At 43.2% G+C, this 17733-nt stretch overlaps 1 protein-coding gene and 2 long non-coding RNA genes across 5 annotated transcripts in view; 1 reads left to right on the top strand and 2 right to left on the bottom strand.

Moving 5' to 3' along the window:
* Window positions 1-301: 301 nt before the first annotated feature.
* Window positions 302-17733, top strand: part of GPAM (glycerol-3-phosphate acyltransferase, mitochondrial) — a 73110-nt gene continuing 55678 nt past the window's right edge. The window contains exons 1-2 of one of the 3 annotated variants that reach the window (XM_043926010.1): window positions 302-439; window positions 14155-14323. The gene's annotated coding sequence lies outside the window, so the exon portion shown is untranslated. Of the gene's footprint in view, window positions 440-14154; window positions 14324-16171; window positions 16274-17733 lie in introns of those variants that run through there. The other 2 variants (XM_043926009.1, XM_043926011.1) reach the window with 2 other exon arrangements.
* LOC122709014 lies at window positions 3082-3903 on the bottom strand. The gene is made up of 3 exons (XR_006345384.1): window positions 3750-3903; window positions 3390-3589; window positions 3082-3191 (listed from the first exon to the last, which is right to left on the bottom strand). It is a non-coding gene; the product is annotated as an uncharacterized LOC122709014 (long non-coding RNA).
* LOC122709013 lies at window positions 13225-16565 on the bottom strand. The gene is made up of 5 exons (XR_006345383.1): window positions 16454-16565; window positions 16186-16267; window positions 15355-15572; window positions 14299-14819; window positions 13225-13508 (listed from the first exon to the last, which is right to left on the bottom strand). It is a non-coding gene; the product is annotated as an uncharacterized LOC122709013 (long non-coding RNA).

Below are 17733 nucleotides of genomic sequence, written 5' to 3'. Positions count from 1 at the left end.
GCCCCGCCAGGCAAAGTCAAGAAGACACCAGTGGCAGCATCATTAAATTATAACAAGCCCTGAAACTCACTCCTGGGTGAGTGAGAAGCCTGGGTCTGTTTGTCCTTGCGGTGGGAAGGAGGTATGTGATTGGCCGGCTGGGCTCGGCCTAGCGGGCCTTATCTCTGGCTGGTTATTATTTGATCAAAGAGGGCTTCCTCCTCCCATGGTGTTTCAAAACTGCATTGGGAGAGTTTGTTGCCGCCTGGGGATTTTTTTTCCCAAGGTTACTACCGAGCACCCAAAGTCCTTCCATTTCTGGCCATACAAACAAGCACCCAGAGGAGATATTCTTTCATCCCTCACCCTGACTGGGGCAGTCTTCTCCAGAGTCTCCATCGGCTTTGCTCATCAGCTGCTTGGAAATAAGTCCTCAATCAGCACAGAGTCAAGGATATAGGTATTTAAACAAACAAAAAAAATTGGTGGCGGGGGAAGGAGGGGATTCTGGTTTCTTAGGAAATGGGACTGAAGTGGGAGGGCTGGGGGCAGGGCTGGGGTGGAGAACTGCCCGGGAAAGGCAAAGGACGTGGAGGAAGGAAGTAGAAGGAAAGAGATGTCAGAATCTTGGGATTCTATGGAAAGGCAGAGCCAAGGCATGAGATGTTTGCACCTGGAGAGGTGTGAGTGTGATGGTTGGCGATGTGCCATTTAGGTCTGTGTGCTTCTGTCCCCATGAAATCCTTCCAGGTCTAGCTGCTCCCTTGGCCTCTTTGTCATCCTCCTCCCTGGCTCCCTACTGAGAAGGTTTTGCACACTTGCTGAGAAATCCATTTGCTTCAGCTTGAAACATTGTCACATCTAACTTCAGAGGCGTCTCTTGGTGGTACCGATCCTTGGGATGTTGGCATCAGGGAAGGAAGAGTGGGCTGAGTTCCTTGTTTAGGAGAATTTGTTTCCCACTTTGTCTGGGATCTGGGTTTGATGTGCTTTGTCCATTCTTGTCCTCATCATAGTCCCACCTCAGTGGTGTTTTTCAAGCTTGAGATAGGCAGACAGAGTTTGATGTCAAAGAACTTCCTTGCTACAGATGAAAGCAGGGCCCTTGTGGTGTGAGCAGGAACTTAACCAACCATTCTTGGAGTGAAAATGAAAGAGAGTTGAAAGGATGGATTCTGTCTTGTCTAATTGTTAGGTTTATCTAGAGGTGGCTGAGGAGGGGGGATATGATGCAATAAAAACCACAAAAAACAATTTTATTTTGGCATTAAGTGGAAAAGAAGCCTTTTATGGTAGGTAGCTCAGTGGTAATGAATCTGCCTGCAATGCAGGAGACATGGGTTCGATCCTGATATGGGATCAGAAAGACCTCCTGGAGAAGGAAATGGCAACCCACTCCAGTATTTTTGTCTGGGAAATCCCATGAACAGGGGAGCCTGGCTGGCTATAGTCCCTGGGGTCACAAAAGAGTTGGACATGTATTAGCAACTAAACAACAAATGGTAAATGGTTATTCTTAAAACTGATTTTTCCCTACACATTTTTGATGAAGAAATAGCCATGCCAAGAGCATTGCCCTTCTCCTGTCTCGGTGACTGTCTTAATCTCCAGATGTTTCCATCTGTGTTGCCTTAATTCTCAGGCGTTTGTATCCAGTTGTCCCTGCTCTGTTAGCTGCTGTGGGAGGGTGTCAGGGCCTGGTCCCACAAAGCTGCCCCACACGATGACAGTTTTTCTTCCTGCTGACACTTGGTGGTTCCCAGGGAGTTTTCTCTACTGAGCCCGCTGGATTTCTTGAGACTCTTCAGAGTCACTGGTCTGAGAAGTTCATCAAAGTGAATCCTGCTTCTGCCTCATAACTTTCAGGGAAATGTCAAGAGGTAGAGGATGAGCCCAGTGCACAGAGTTATGATTCCTTATCCTGATCTAGCGCTTGACGTGGCAAGACCAGGCACCTACCCGGGGACTCTGGCTTTGAGCTGCTCTCTGTTCTCGAGAGACCCCTCTCCCTCCTCCCACCTCCTCTTCTCCAGCCATCTTGGGTGTCTGGTCCTACAGCATCACAGCCTGAAAAGCCTAAGCCAATGCCCACAGCTTAAGGGCATCTCCCTTGTCTGGTCATCTGGTCATTTTTGTTACAAACATAGTACAGCATGGGGGAAGGGCCATTCAGATCCACGGCCGACATTTGCCTTTTCCACTGACTATTTAAATTGTCTAAGCCCCTGTTTCCTCATCTGTAAAATGGTTCTAAGACTTCTCTCATGCGGTTACCTTGGTAATAAAGAATCTGCTTTCCTTAAACAGTGGTGTGTGCCTCCTGTGTGAGGGGCGTTGGGATGTAGTGGAGAATGAAGCAGAGGAAGCTCTCTGTCCTCAGGGAGGTTACAGTTCAACAGGGTGGGGGATGAGAGGTGGTAAATAAACAAACAAAACAATTACACAAATAAATAGATCGTCTCCATCTGTGATGAGAAAAAAGAACAAAGGACTTGATTCAGATGGGGGTGGAGAGCTAATGAGAAAGTCCTCTTTGATGAGCTGAATGATTCCTGAGACTGAGTTGTTGCACTCTGGTGTCTGACGATTCCTTGACCTGCAGCAGGATTGAGGCAGATGAAACAGGGGCCTCCTGACTCCCTGTCCAGTGCTCTTCTACCTGGCTGCCTCCACTGCTGGAGAGAGGCGGGGCCCAAACTCAAGGAGGACAGAGGAAGAGCTGGCCGGTCTCCTAGTATCCCTTTTTTCCAGCACCCTCACATCCTACTCCATCGCTGGCGCCCAATGTCCTCTGTCCCCTGGGATTGTTGCTATCAGCTGAAAATCCCTAACCCCTTCCCAGGGATGGCAGGGGTGGCTGGGGGTGCAGAAAACAGGTTCTCAGTGTCTTTCTCCCCCAGGTTCCTACACCTCCATCCTGGATGATTAACCCACCTGGGGCGGTCTTCTCTGGTGGTGAAATTCCAAGCACGGACAGGCTGGGAGGAGAGTGGGTGGGGGCGCGAGTACCTCGGGGTGGGCACATCATCTTCTCTGGCTGCCCCTCTTCCCCACCCGCCCAGCCTCCCAGGAGCACCATGTTCCTTTCCCACTGCACACAGTGTCTTTGTGGGCCCTCTGGCCGGGGCTTCACTGACAGCTCTTGTAAGGAGCTGGTTAGCATTTTTTCCAGACAAAGGCAGAAGTTCCGGGAGGTGACGGGAAGCCTGAGCCTGCAGAGAGTGATGAAAGGAAATGGTCAGTCTCAAGTTCCTGAAAGAACGGTGTCAGCAACTTCAATTCTTTTCCACCTTCCCACTGGGGACCCTGTGCCCATGACCTTCAGAAACAAATCAATTCTCCCTCCATCCCCTCTTCCTTAGCTGGGACTTCATTCTTTTGCCTTCAGTTGTCTTCTAGCCAACTCCCACCTGTTGCTCAATGGTCACAAGGCTTAGTAGGACCTCCCAGGGCCATCAGTGTTTTCGGCAGTGATGGCTGAAAGGAGCAGGCATGGCAGTAGGGAGCAGGCAGTAGGTAGCAGGCAGGAGAATTGATATCTTAAGTCATGTAAGTGAATTCACCAGGATTCAGGACTTCAGACCCTCTTTGGTGGGAGAGTCACAGAAGACTGGATGTTGAGAAAGGAAAAGAGATGCTACGCTGTAAATAATACACTAGACAAAGACCATTTCCAGCAAGACTTTAAATAGTGAGTGGTACCCCAAGGTCAATTCTCCCCAACAGGTCAAAAGCGGAAAATAGCAGGATGTTTGCAATGGGAAACTCACCTTCACCATTCAGTTCCCAGAACCAACACCTTCACTAATCCCATCAACGTGGAACCTAGTTCTTCAGCCCCTAGGCTGCATTTCAGATGTTTAACAGGGCTCCTGGTTGTTGCACTGAGTCAGCTAATGAAAATGCTCAATCATCACTCCTGGGCTCCTGTGTTGTCTCCCCACCCTATCCTCCCCTTCTCTCAGCACATTTGCTGCGTGAGTTTTGCATCTGGCTTCCATCCAGTGGCCGGTGGGGCTGGCAGGAAGTTCAGCTGAAGTTGGTCCTGTCTATTGGGTTTCAGCGTCCTGCCAGAAATCAGGTTGACTGGAAAAACAAAACAAAACAAAACAAAAAACACTCCCAAAATGAGTCTTGAAAGAAAGCAACATCTATTTCCCTGTGGGCTGGACTTTCTCTGCAGGGAAGGGGAGCTTGTTGTGGAGCTTAACCCTGGGAGCTCCTGGTAACAGTGTCAGTGATGTTTTTCTTTGAGTCAATTCCAGAATGTGACTATGAGGAACAAGGGTCTGGGAGAAGTGAAAACCTTGGAATTGAGAACCCTTCTCAGACTTGGCAGCGGGGAAACAGGAGGATCGAGCAGCAAGTGGGCAGGAGGCTGGCTGCTCCCACTTGTAGTCCTGCTGCTGCCCAAACAGCTTCAGAGACCAAGGATCAGACCTGAGCCATCGCTCAGGGGTCCCCTGGCACCTGACCCCCACCAAGCTCCTCTTGGGCACATTTCAATTCTTTTGTGGGCTGATATTCAGGATGAGTCTGCCAGGTAGGATGGAGGTGGAACCCCTTTCACTCCACCAGGTAGAAACTGCATGCATGACTAGATAATAGAAAATGTGCCCTCCAGATCCTCAGATCACGTGGGTCTTGAAGCAGCACTGTGTCCCCCTTGTGCTTTGCCATTGCTCCTTCCAGTGCCCCCTTGCCTCACGACCACATCTCATTAGCCCTGGGACTTGGGGCAACAAGGCACAGACACTGCTCTCAAGGAGCTCAAAGCCCAGTGGAAGAGACGGGTGATTAAGCAAGCAACGTACTGTGACAGTGCAGCATGCAGAGGGCCTCCAGAGGGCAGAGCAGCTTATTCTCAGGGAAACTGCTGTCCCCCCGTTTTCACCCCCTCACTCCTCCCTATCCTTGCCCTGGAGTATCTTCTCTGTTTAAGCTGAGTCTCAAGTCTCAAGCCTTTAAGCTGAGTGTCTTCACACAACTCCAGTGGCTGCTCACAATACCCAGACTCCAGACTGCAGATGGGTGCTGGTCTATGAGGTTTTTCTAGTCTATGATGACATAAGACCTGAGGACAAAGTAGCAGCTCTTTAAGATGTGGCCATGGATATCCAATTTGAGAAACTTCCCATTGTTCTGAGAAGCTGTCGGTCCTGCTTGTTGGGCTGTTAAAACATTTTTCTCTTTTATTACATGATGATGTTTGTAGATTGTCCATTTCTGCTGAGTTGAATTTTAATATTTTGGCTGGGCTGAATAAAAAAGCGATAGTTCAAGGTTTGGGAATCATTGCCCAAGAAGCTGCTCATCACTGAAATTAACACCTATGTCCAAACCCAAGCAGGAGCCCCTGGGCCGTCTGTCTTAGTATCTGATTTTCTAGTCTGCAGCAGAGTGGGAGAGCTGCTGTATTCAAATTCCACTCACTTCCCCAAGACACTTAGCCGCCTGTGGCAGCCCAGTCCTTAAATAGACTCTACTGTTTTCTTGGCGGCCCAGGCTTCTGTATGTTTAATGCCTTGAATATCCAATTTCTGGGTCAAACTCATGAAAATCTAAAAGGGAATTATCCATCTCAGAAAGCACTTGTGATGGAAATAAAAGCCATTAGTACTCACTGTTATCAGGATGTTTAATTTTTCATTAAAATTTCAAGATAAAAGTTGATCTTGCAGAATTGTGTTAACTGAGATCCCCATCTTCCACTGAGATGCAGCTTAGAGACTTACTGGAAAAGATGCTGGTACTCTAGCTCAAAGTTGCCTTTTGGGGGGCTCTCTGCCTACCTTCTTAGGTTAGGGGACCTTGGGGTTCAAGCATCTGCTCTGATAGATGAAGTCCTATATTGCACTTGGTTACCTGCCATTCCAAGTATTATCTAGGGCATTGAAAATCCGCCCCCCACCCCCGCCCCCAAGGCTTGATGCTTAGAAGAGAATTTCCACCAGGCAAACCAAATCCCAGTAATATTATACAAGTGGTAAAGTCCAAATTCTTGGACTGAAGTTGAATGTTAAAAGGTGTTTAAAATGAGTCACTCATACAAGGTTTAGCTAGTTAGCTTTAAGAAGGGCTTTATTTGACCTGTTTTGCAATGTGGGCTTTGCTCTGTGCTGGCAATTGCAAAGGAGACCCTCACATTTGGACTTAATGCTTCTTGGGGTCAAGGATATAACTTCTGTGTGTTTCTGGTGGAGATCCTCTTCTCCTTCTGCCCATCTCTCCCCTGGGTCCCAGCATGTCTCTTGACACATAAGTGGTCTAAAAATTGTTGATGGTGACAACGACAATGCAAATGACTAGTATGTTTTAGAGAGACTCAGTTTCTGGCAATTTCTACTTGACCTAATATGACCACTTAATCATTAATATTTTTAACTTGCCTATTTAATTATTAAAAGAAAAAAAAATTTTTTTTGACTTGATGATTGTGTTTGGTTTGCAACCCTCAGGAAAGGAAGGAGTGGGAGGATGAAGCTGGTGGGCAGTAAAGGCTTCCAGGTGAATACTCTGTGTTCTGAGTTCTGGTCTCCTAGTTCCAGAACCTCCCTTGCTGCTTATTCAGGGGATGATCCAGACTGAAGAGTTGTGGTCCTTTTGAACTGGTGCGATTATGTTTGGTTTACCTGGGCCATTATGCCACCATGAGCTTTCCTTCCCACTGAACCGGTCTCTCTTACCACAGGCAGCCTTCCGGCTGGTTAGCCTTGAGGTCTGGCAAGAAACAATTGTAGAAGGCTCCAGGGGATGTCATCAACCAGGCATATGATTGATGTATGGCCCTGGATAAGTCTCTTCATCTCTCTGGGTCATGGTTTCCTAGTGAATCACGTTTGGTTGGATTAGATTGTCTCAACCTTGGCACTATTGACGTTAGGGGTCATAATTTTTTGTGGACCCGTCCTGTGCATTGCAGGATGCTAGCAGCATCCTAGTGACTGTATACCAGTAGTACACCTCCACTCTTTTGTGACAACAAGAAGTATCTCCAGATATTTCCAAATATCCCCAGTGGGGAACTATTGGATCAGATGACATCTAAGTTTGAGAAACCACATTAGGAGTTGTTAATTCATCCTATTTTATTGAGATTTTATGTTCTGCACTGTATTAGTTTTTACAGCCTAAATATACTGGTATTCTAGTGCCATCTGCTTCATGAAAATCTGAATTAGAGTAGGAAGGTGTCTACACAGGCACTGAGGTAAAGATTGAAAAAAAAAAAAGAGCTAGAAGTCCTATTTGGGTTTTTCTTTTTTTTTTTTTTTTTTAGCTTTTATTGAAACAATGTTCTTTTTTAAAAATGTATTTATTTTTTAAGTGAAAGATAATTGCTTTATAGAATTTTGTTGGTTTCTGCCAAGCATCAACATGAATCAGCTATAGATATACATACGTCCCCTCCCTCTTGAACTCCCCTCCCACCTCCCTCCCATCCCAACCCTCTAGGTTGTTCTAGAGCCCCTGTTTGAGTTCCCTGAGTCATACAAATTCGCATTGTCTATCTTGCTAGCCTCATCTGTCAAATAGAAACTATACATTGTTGTCAAGACCTAATGCTTAGTGTATATAAAAGCACCTAGATCGTATAGACATTCAATAATTAAAATCATTCCTCTTTTCTCTCCTCCACCCCAAGAGTCAGCTCTGCACAAACCAGTAACTTTGCCAGCCTTGCTCTTCTGTTTCTGGGAATCTACCCTTATCCTACCATGTGCCTGCAACCTCCTCCCTGTCAAGTCAACATGGATATGTCATTTCAAAAAAGAAATTTTAACAGTTTGTTTCAAGGAGTGCTTGTATCACTAGACTGTTGACTTGGTCCATCCATAAAGGGACTGCCTCTCTTTAGCAAAGAGAAAAGATTCTCCAATAACCAGAGATCTGTAGATGCCATTGTTTGCTGTTGGTTTAGCACAAAAATGACTCTAAGGCATCGAGGATGACAGCACTTTGTGGGTTATCAGGACTCCTGGGGCCTGGATAAAGTCATGGGTTTTATCATCTTTCCTGGGTTTTAAGCGTCTCAAGACCATGCACTGAACATCCCTGGCAGGTCCAGCACTATCTCCTCCAGGAAAAACACCCTGGTATTTTATAGCCTGAATCAGTGAGAGAAATTGTGGTGCAGTAATAAAAAGTTAGGCAAGACAGTTTTTTTTTTTTTTAATTTATTTATTTTTTTATTATTATTTTTTTTTTTCCAGTGGGTTTTGTCATACATTGATATGAATCAGCCATGGATTTACATGTATTCCCAATCCCGATCCCCCCTCCCACCTCCCTCTCCACCCGATTCCTCTGGGTCTTCCCAGTGCACCAGGCCGGAGCACTTGTCTCATGCATCCCACCTGGGCTGGTGATCTGTTTCACCATAGATAGTATACATGCTGTTCTTTTGAAATATCCCACCCTCACATTCTCCCACAAAGTTCAAAAGTCTGTTCTGTATTTCTGTGTCTCTTTTTCTGTTTTGCATATAGGGTTATCGTTATCACCTTTCTAAATTCCATATATATGTGTTAGTATGCTGTAATGTTCTTTATCTTTCTGGCTTACTTCACTCTGTATAATGGGCTCCAGCTTCATCCATCTCATTAGGACTGGTTCAAATGAATTCTTTTTAATGGCTGAGTAATATTCCATGGTGTATATGTACCACAGCTTCCTTATCCATTCATCTGCTGATGGGCATCTAGGTTGCTTCCATGTCCTGGCTATTATAAACAGTGCTGCGATGAACATTGGGGTGCACGTGTCTCTTTCAGATCTGGTTTCCTCAGTGTGTATGCCCAGAAGTGGGATTGCTGGGTCATATGGCAGTTCTATTTCCAGTTTTTTAAGGAATCTCCACACTGTTTTCCATAGCGGCTGTACTAGTTTGCATTCCCACCAACAGTGTAAGAGGGTTCCCTTTTCTCCACAGCCTCTCCAGCATTTATTGCTTGTAGACTTTTGGATAGCAGCCATCCTGACTGGCGTGTAATGGTACCACGTTGTGGTTTTGATTTGCATTTCTCTAATAATGAGTGATGTTGAGCATCTTTTCATGTGTTTGTTAGCCGTCTGTATGTCTTCTTTGGAGAAATGTCTGTTTAGTTCTTTGGCCCAGTTTTTGATTGGGTCATTTATTTTTCTGGAATTGAGCTGCAGGAGTTGCTTGTATATTTTTGAGATTAATCCTTTATCTGTTTCTTCATTTGCTATTATTTTCTCCCAATCTGAGGGCTGTCTTTTCACCTTACTTATAGTTTCCTTTGTAGTGCAAAAGCTTTTAAGTTTCATTAGGTCCCATTTGTTTAGTTTTGCTTTTATTTCCAATATTCTGGGAGGTGGGTCATAGAGGATCTTGCTGTGATTTATGTCGGAGAGTGTTTTGCCTATGTTCTCCTCTAGGAGTTTTATAGTTTCTGGTCTTACGTTTAGATCTTTAATCCATTTTGAGTTTATTTTTGTGTATGGTGTTAGAAAGTGTTCTAGTTTCATTCTTTTACAAGTGGTTGACCAGTTTTCCCAGCACCACTTGTTAAAGAGGTTGTCTTTTTTCCATTGTATATCCTTGCCTCCTTTGTCAAAGATAAGGTGTCCATAGGTTCGTGGATTTATCTCTGGGCTTTCTATTCTGTTCCATTGATCTATATTTCTGTCTTTGTGCCAGTACCATACTGTCTTGATGACTGTGGCTTTGTAGTAGAGTCTGAAGTCAGGCAGGTTGATTCCTCCAGTTCCATTCTTCTTTCTCAAGATTATTTTGGCTATTCGAGGTTTTTTGTATTTCCATACAAATTGTGAAATTCTTTGGTCTAGTTCTGTGAAAAATACCCTTGGTAGCTTGATAGGGATTGCATTGAATCTATAGATTGCTTTGGGTAGAATAGCCATTTTGACAATATTGATTCTTCCAATCCATGAACACGGTATGTTTCTCCATCTGTTTGTGTCCTCTTTGATTTCTTCTTTTTTTTTTTTTTAATTTTTTTATTAGTTGGAGGCTAATTGCTTCACAACATTTCAGTGGGTTTTGTCATACATTGATATGAATCAGCCATAGATTTACACTTATTCCCCATCCCGATCCCCCCTCCCATCTCCCTCTCCACCCGATTCCTCTGGGTCTTCCCAGTGCACCAGGCCCGAGCACTTGTCTCATGTATCCCACCTGGGCTGGTGATCTGTTTCACCATAGATAGTATACATGCTGTTCTTTTGAAACATCCCACCCTCACCTTCTCCCACAGAGTTCAAAAGTCTGTTCTGTATTTCTGTGTCTCTTTTTCTGTTTTGCATATAGGGTTATCGTTACCATCTTTCTAAATTCCATATATATGTGTTAGTATGCTGTAATGTTCTTTATCTTTCTGGCTTACTTCACTCTGTATAAGGGGTTCCAGTTTCATCCATCTCATTAGGACTGGTTCAAATGAATTCTTTTTGACGGCTGAGTAAAATTCCATGGTGTATATGTACCACAGCTTCCTTATCCATTCATCTGCTGATGGGCATCTAGGTTGCTTCCATGTCCTGGCTATTATAAACAGTGCTGCGATGAACATTGGGGTGCACGTGTCTCTTTCAGATCTGGTTTCCTCAGTGTGTATGCCCAGAAGTGGGATTGCTGGGTCATATGGCAGTTCTATTTCCAGTTTTTTAAGGAATCTCCACACTGTTTTCCATAGTGGCTGTACTAGTTTGCATTCCCACCAACAGTGTAAGAGGGTTCCCTTTTCTCCACAGCCTCTCCAGCATTTATTGCTTGTAGACTTTTGGATAGCAGCCATCCTGACTGGCGTGTAATGGTACCTCATTGTGGTTTTGATTTGCATTTCTCTAATAATGAGTGATGTTGAGCATCTTTTCATGTGTTTGTTAGCCATCTGTATGTCTTCTTTGGAGAAATGTCTGTTTAGTTCTTTGGCCCAGTTTTTGATTGGGTCATTTATTTTTCTGGAATTGAGCTGCAGGAGTTGCTTGTATATTTTTGAGATTAATCCTTTATCTGTTTCTTCATTTGCTATTATTTTCTCCCAATCTGAGGGCTGTCTTTTCACCTTACTTATAGTTTCCTTTGTAGTGCAAAAGCTTTTAAGTTTCATTAGGTCCCATTTGTTTAGTTTTGCTTTTATTTCCAATATTCTGGGAGGTGGGTCATAGAGGATCTTGCTGTGATTTATGTCGGAGAGTGTTTTGCCTATGTTCTCCTCTAGGAGTTTTATAGTTTCTGGTCTTACGTTTAGATCTTTAATCCATTTTGAGTTTATTTTTGTGTATGGTGTTAGAAAGTGTTCTAGTTTCATTCTTTTACAAGTGGTTGACCAGTTTTCCCAGCACCACTTGTTAAAGAGGTTGTCTTTTTTCCATTGTATATCCTTGCCTCCTTTGTCAAAGATAAGGTGTCCATAGGTTCGTGGATTTATCTCTGGGCTTTCTATTCTGTTCCATTGATCTATATTTCTGTCTTTGTGCCAGTACCATACTGTCTTGATGACTGTGGCTTTGTAGTAGAGTCTGAAGTCAGGCAGGTTGATTCCTCCAGTTCCATTCTTCTTTCTCAAGATTATTTTGGCTATTCGAGGTTTTTTGTATTTCCATACAAATTGTGAAATTCTTTGGTCTAGTTCTGTGAAAAATACCCTTGGTAGCTTGATAGGGATTGCATTGAATCTATAGATTGCTTTGGGTAGAATAGCCATTTTGACAATATTGATTCTTCCAATCCATGAACACGGTATGTTTCTCCATCTGTTTGTGTCCTCTTTGATTTCTTTCATCAGTGTTTTATAGTTTTCTATGTATAGGTACTTTGTTTCTTTAGGTAGATATACTCCTAAGTATTTTATTCTTTTTGTTGCAATGGTGAATGGTATTGTTTCCTTAATTTCTCTTTCTGTTTTTTCATTGTTAGTATATAGGAATGCAAGGGATTTCTGTGTGTTAATTTTATATCCTGCAACTTTACTATATTCATTGATTAGCTCTAGTAATTTTCTGGTAGAGTCTTTAGGGTTTTCTATATAGAGGATCATGTCATCTGCAAACAGTGAGAGTTTTACTTCTTCTTTTCCTATCTGGATTCCTTTTACTTCTTTTTCTGCTCTGATTGCTGTGGCCAGAACTTCCAACACTATGTTGAATAGTAGTGGTGAGAGTGGGCACCCTTGTCTTGTTCCTGATTTCAGGGGAAATGCCTTCAATTTTTCACCATTGAGGGTGATGCTTGCTGTGGGTTTGTCATATATAGCTTTTATTATGTTGAGGTATGTTCCTTCTATTCCTGCTTTTTGGAGAGTTTTAATCATAAATGAGTGTTGAATTTTGTCAAAGGCTTTCTCTGCATCTATTGAGATAATCATATGGTTTTTATCTTTCAATTTGTTAATGTGGTGTATTACATTGATTGATTTGCGGATATTAAAGAATCCTTGCATTCCTGGGATAAAGCCCACTTGGTCATGGTGTATGATTTTTTTAATATGTTGTTGGATTCTGTTTGCTAGAATTTTGTTAAGGATTTTTGCATCTATGTTCATCAGTGATATTGGCCTGTAGTTTTCTTTTTTTGTGGCATCTTTGTCTGGTTTTGGAATTAGGGTGATGGTGGCCTCATAGAATGAGTTTGGAAGCTTACCTTCATCTGCAATTTTCTGGAAGAGTTTGAGTAAGATAGGTGTTAGCTCTTCTCTAAATTTTTGGTAGAATTCAGCTGTGAAGCCATCTGGTCCTGGGCTTTTGTTTGCTGGAAGATTTTTGATGACAGTTTCGATTTCCTTGCTTGTGATGGGTCTGTTAAGATCTTCTATTTCTTCCTGGTTCAGTTTTGGAAAGTTATACTTTTCTAAGAATTTGTCCATTTCATCCAAGTTGTCCATTTTATTGGCATAGAGCTGCTGGTAGTAGTCTCTTATGATCCTTTGTATTTCAGTGTTGTCTGTTGTGATCTCTCCATTTTCATTTCTAATTTTGTTAATTTGGTTTTTCTCTCAGGCAAGACAGTTTGAATCTGCATTTTTCCTCTCCATTTAGACCCTGACCAGGGGCTCTAAGACTCATGAAGATAGTGCAGTTCTCAAAGAAAAAATGTTCAGGCTCAAATTCCAACTCTGCCAAATACTCTCCAGTTGACCTTGGGCAATTTATGTTACCTTCCTGAACCTGAGCTGTCATACCGGTGAGTCTGCAATCAGAAGGGTTTCTCCTCATAGGGATGTTGTAGGAATTAAATACGAGAACATATGGAAAGCATATGGCACAATTCTGGTAAATACCAAGTATTCAATAGAAATCAATTTTTATAATAGTAGAAAGGATCTTAAATATGAATATTAATAACAATACATATAGTAGATGTTAAACAGACAAAAAGATGGATGAAAAGGTATAAAATTGACTTGCTATGTTACTGATAAGAAAATAGGCTCAGAAAAAAAAGAGAGTGGGAAGAGGTACCCAGGACATCTTGTTAATGCAGATCTTGCATCTCTAGATTCCCCTTCAGATGCTGGTTCTACCATGCTGGAGGTGCCTTTCTGTGTTAGAAGAAAAAAAAGTATCAACAACACTTGTTCAAGATGGCAAGGCAGGCTTCACTCAAGACCACTGTGATAAATATAGAGACTGCTGTAATGGGATTTTGCAGTAGGGGAGAGAGACTGGGTTTAATTCCAAGTACAGCCTGAGCAAGTGGGGATTTATAGCTAAGGAGCAGTTTGGGGGTCAGTGGGTAGAAAACTGCCAAGAGGAAACATCAAGGATGAGGGGGATTCTGGGTGGACTGACCTAATAGGATTCTTTGCTGAAAGTCTAAGGTGTCAAGTATCACTTGGGGAGATGGCAGAGGATAAGGAACCTAATCAGAGGTCAAAGGTGGGGACTCTGGTTAAACTGACTCAGCAGCATTCTTATGAGAATTGTATTTTACAAGAAAGTACACATGCAGGCCTCGGAGAAGAGAAGGTTCAGGGCCCTGACTAAGGTTTGGATCTTAGTCATTCTTCAAACATTTAAAGCCCATGTTTAGAAAATTGCATACAGACTGAGGAAAATTCACCTATTGGTCTAAGATAAGAATCATATGTTAAAAAAAAAAAGAATCATATGTTGTTTCCAGAGGGATTCTTTCTTCAGGGTAAGAGAGAAATGAGTATTTTATCCACCGTGTTTCTGATGCCTTAGGGCTGCCCGAGAGGAAAACTGTGCAGTGAGGAGGCTTTGTCCTCCACGGCTCCAGCCCACACCAGCCTTTGCCCACGCACCAGCTAAGCACTACAGAAAGCACCTTTGTTCCTGCCTCCCATCTTCCCAAAGTTCAGCTCTCACCTTTCAACCCAGGCTCAAGGTTCTGGTGAGTTGATCTTTTGCTTTCATGCTGATATTCAGTTTCGAGAGCCACTCTGATTAAACAGCTGGGCACCCAGTATGTTCACCTCCTCAACGAGGCTTCAAGAGATGTCTCTGGGTTGGCTCCGACCTGTGATTCACGTCTTTCACCTCTTGCCAGTGAACTCAGACATTTGCCTGGGAAGAAGAGACTGAAGTTTTCAGGCTCAGTGGTGGAGAGAGGAAGAGTTTTAGCAATCAGGGTGCCTTGGCTTACTCTGTCCTTCAATCTTGCCTACCTTGGGCCTGCTGGGATGGAGGGTATGTGGGTCTGTTCGCATGTTGGCAGGTGAGATCACCTGTCATTACAACATGAATGGGACCGTGGTTCAAACAGAATACCTTGCTGTTGTTCAGTTGCTCAGTCATGTCTGACTCTGCGACCGCACGGACTGCAGCACGCCAGGCTTCCCTGTCTGCACCAAACTCTCCAGTTATCTTCAGTGATGGTTATAATTCAGCTGAAAAGTTGAATCAGTAGAGTCACAACTCCCACCTGAATTTCATTGTCTATTTTGCCTTTTTTTTAAACTTAGTTAATCCACTTGCTGTCTTTCTTATTTGACGAGCACACAGTGTGATGTTTTTATTTTACTCCCCTCCTCCTCTTGTGTTGAATCCCCTTCTAGGAAAGCATAGCTAGAATTATGACATAAAGGAGGGATCTGTGAATCATAGGCCAAACCCTTCCCCCGCTTGTAAACAGAGTTGTGCTGGCACGCTGCCACATGCCCTTGTTTATGTCTGTCATGGTTGTTTTCTACAAGAGTCCAGTAGTTGTGATAGGGACCCTGCAAAACCTTAAATATTTATGATCTGACCCTTTACAGGAAAAAAAAAAAAAAAGCCTACTGATTCCTAATTTAGAGAGTCTGCGTTGGAGCTAAATACACCTTGGTTCAAATCAGGTCTTAGTTACTCACTCGCTTTGACATTGGAAAAGCCTCATCACCTCTCTGATACCTAATCTGTACCATGGGGATAAGAGAGACTCACCTTGGAGAGCCGCTGTGAGAATTCAGTGAGATGGTATTTATAAAAAGTTGCAGCTCTGTGCCTGGCACAGAGGAAGAGCTCAATAAATGTAGCTGTTATGATGATCATTCATTCCTTTAGCCAACAAGTACATGTCTAGTGCCTTCTCTGCACTAAACCTCGGGTGCTGCAGCTGTGACCAAGGCATAGATGATCCCCACGCTCGTGGAGCTTACATTCTAATGGGGAAGACAGACAATATGAAGAAAACAAATCAAGAGGTTATTTCCAGCTAGTGATGAGTGCTATAAATAAAGCAGGTGACAGGGCAGGGGACAGAGTCAGCTCAGTTGCTACCTGAGCTGAGACTTAAACATAAGAATGAGTCAGCCATGCAAATATCTAGAGAAGGAATGTTCCTGGCGGAAACAATAAATACAGAAGCCCTGAGCCAGGGGTGAGCTTGGGAGGGTCCAAGAACAAAGTGATGGCCTTGGGGACGGGGGCACAGTAAGCAGGGGGTGGTGATGGTAGAAGACCAAGGAGCAGAGGTCAGCACAGGTAAGAATATGTCATTGCTTGGAGACCCTGGGAAGACGGCTTTTAGAGGCATGGATGCAATCTAAGATGGTAATGGGGCAGAAATGTAACCGAGTCCTTGGCCTCATTCTGTGATCTTTGTTGTAAATATATTATTCTTCCTTTTGGGTTTCTGGCATTCATCACTGTTAGAAACAGGAGACGCGTAGGGGCCCTCGTCAGCTGGAGTCAGGGTGGCAAACCCATCTCACCACCCCGGCTGGGCACACCAGCCTCACTCGGGCTTTTCTCCTTACAGTACCCTTGACTCACCCCAGAGGTCTTCTGGCCGATGCTATTACCTCTTCGAAATCATTCTTTATCAGGAGACTTGAATACTTCTCCAGGTGGAGCACTTAAGGTAAAAAACAGTTAGTGTAATTTTAATACCCCCTAACAAATTTCCCACAACTTAAGACAACCAGATAATCATTTGGTCCCTATGGTCACTCAAAATTCACAGCTCAGTTCCCGTAATTAGCATTTCTTTTGTGTCTGAGCCAAGGAACAGGGGTGAAGAGCCCCAGTGATAATATTTTACCTGTTTGAGGTTGAAAAGAAAGCTGTGATACAATCAGATAAACTGCCTTGAGTTGCCAATAATAACAGTCATACAGTCTTTGACAGTTCAAAGCCCTGCTGCATGTGTGGCTCACGTGAAGGCAGAAGTGTGCATTTAGTTTACCAACCTCGATTCACTTGGGGTGACACCTCCTCCCTCTCGTGTTCTCTTCTTCATTCTCCTCCTCCTCCATCATCTTCATCCTCATCAAAACCCTTTATTTATTGGCCCCCTTTTCCCCTGGCTAACAGTTTTACAATGTGCAAGTATGTGTTTCTGTCTCATTTTGTTTCAGACATTGTTAAAAGAGCAAGATATGAAGGCGGCTCTCTTCCAAGCCATGCTTTCAAACACTGATTCTTAAAATCTGGGGTCCGTGAATGACCATGGATGGGGGTCATGAGCCCCCTGAAATGTAATAGAAACTTTTTACATATACAATTTTTTAAAAGGAGAAAGTCTAGAGTTTCATCAGACTCTCAAAGTGTTCCCTAATTCTAAGAAGTTACTAACTACTGCTTTAAAGACTTTACTGACTCAATCTGTAGTGTGAGTTTCAAAGGAAAATTCTAGAACTTTTCTAAGTGGAAAAGGGAAATTTGTAGAGTTGGAGCTGGGGAAGCTGGTGATTCTCAAAAATCACATTAATCAAGCCTGATCTGTGAAAGCAAGTGGGATTGATAATTGGATCAAGTGCAGCCTTCCTTCTAGAGGACCTGCACATTTTCCTGGGAATTCTTATTATGACTGCAAACATTATATAGTTCTCATAGACATCGTCCTAGAGCCTTATGGATTTTAACTCTTATTCCTCAGAGTAACTCTATAAAGTCTGTACAGTTATTAGTCTCGTTTTACAGATGAGGGAAATGGAGCAAGCACAGCTTAAAACCATACATTAAGTTTTATATTCAGCATCCCAAGACCCTTCATTGTTCTGGATAATATAGTTTGTCCAGCTTTAATTAATAGCTCAGAATAATTATAATTTTGGATGTGTCTGAATAGAAGCCATGTTGTAACCATGAAGCCCAGGACTCATTAATGACAGGATTTTTAAAGGTGGCAGCTCTGGTTTCATAAATAAAAACAGATTGCAGGTCACGTGCAAAGGTGAGCCAGCTGACTACTCTACTTAATTTGAATTTAGCTGAATCACCATGGTTTATAAAGTGTGGTGACTGACCAAGTAGATAATTTTATTATTGTAGCTATTATTATCACTAAGAAATTTCTGCTGTGTACATAAGGCATACTAT

The sequence above is a fragment of the Cervus elaphus genome, chromosome 15, assembly GCF_910594005.1.
Source record: "Cervus elaphus chromosome 15, mCerEla1.1, whole genome shotgun sequence".
NCBI lineage: Eukaryota > Metazoa > Chordata > Mammalia > Artiodactyla > Cervidae > Cervus > Cervus elaphus.
The sequence above is the reverse complement of the archived record's forward strand: the minus strand, read 5'-3'. Positions and strand labels throughout refer to the sequence as shown.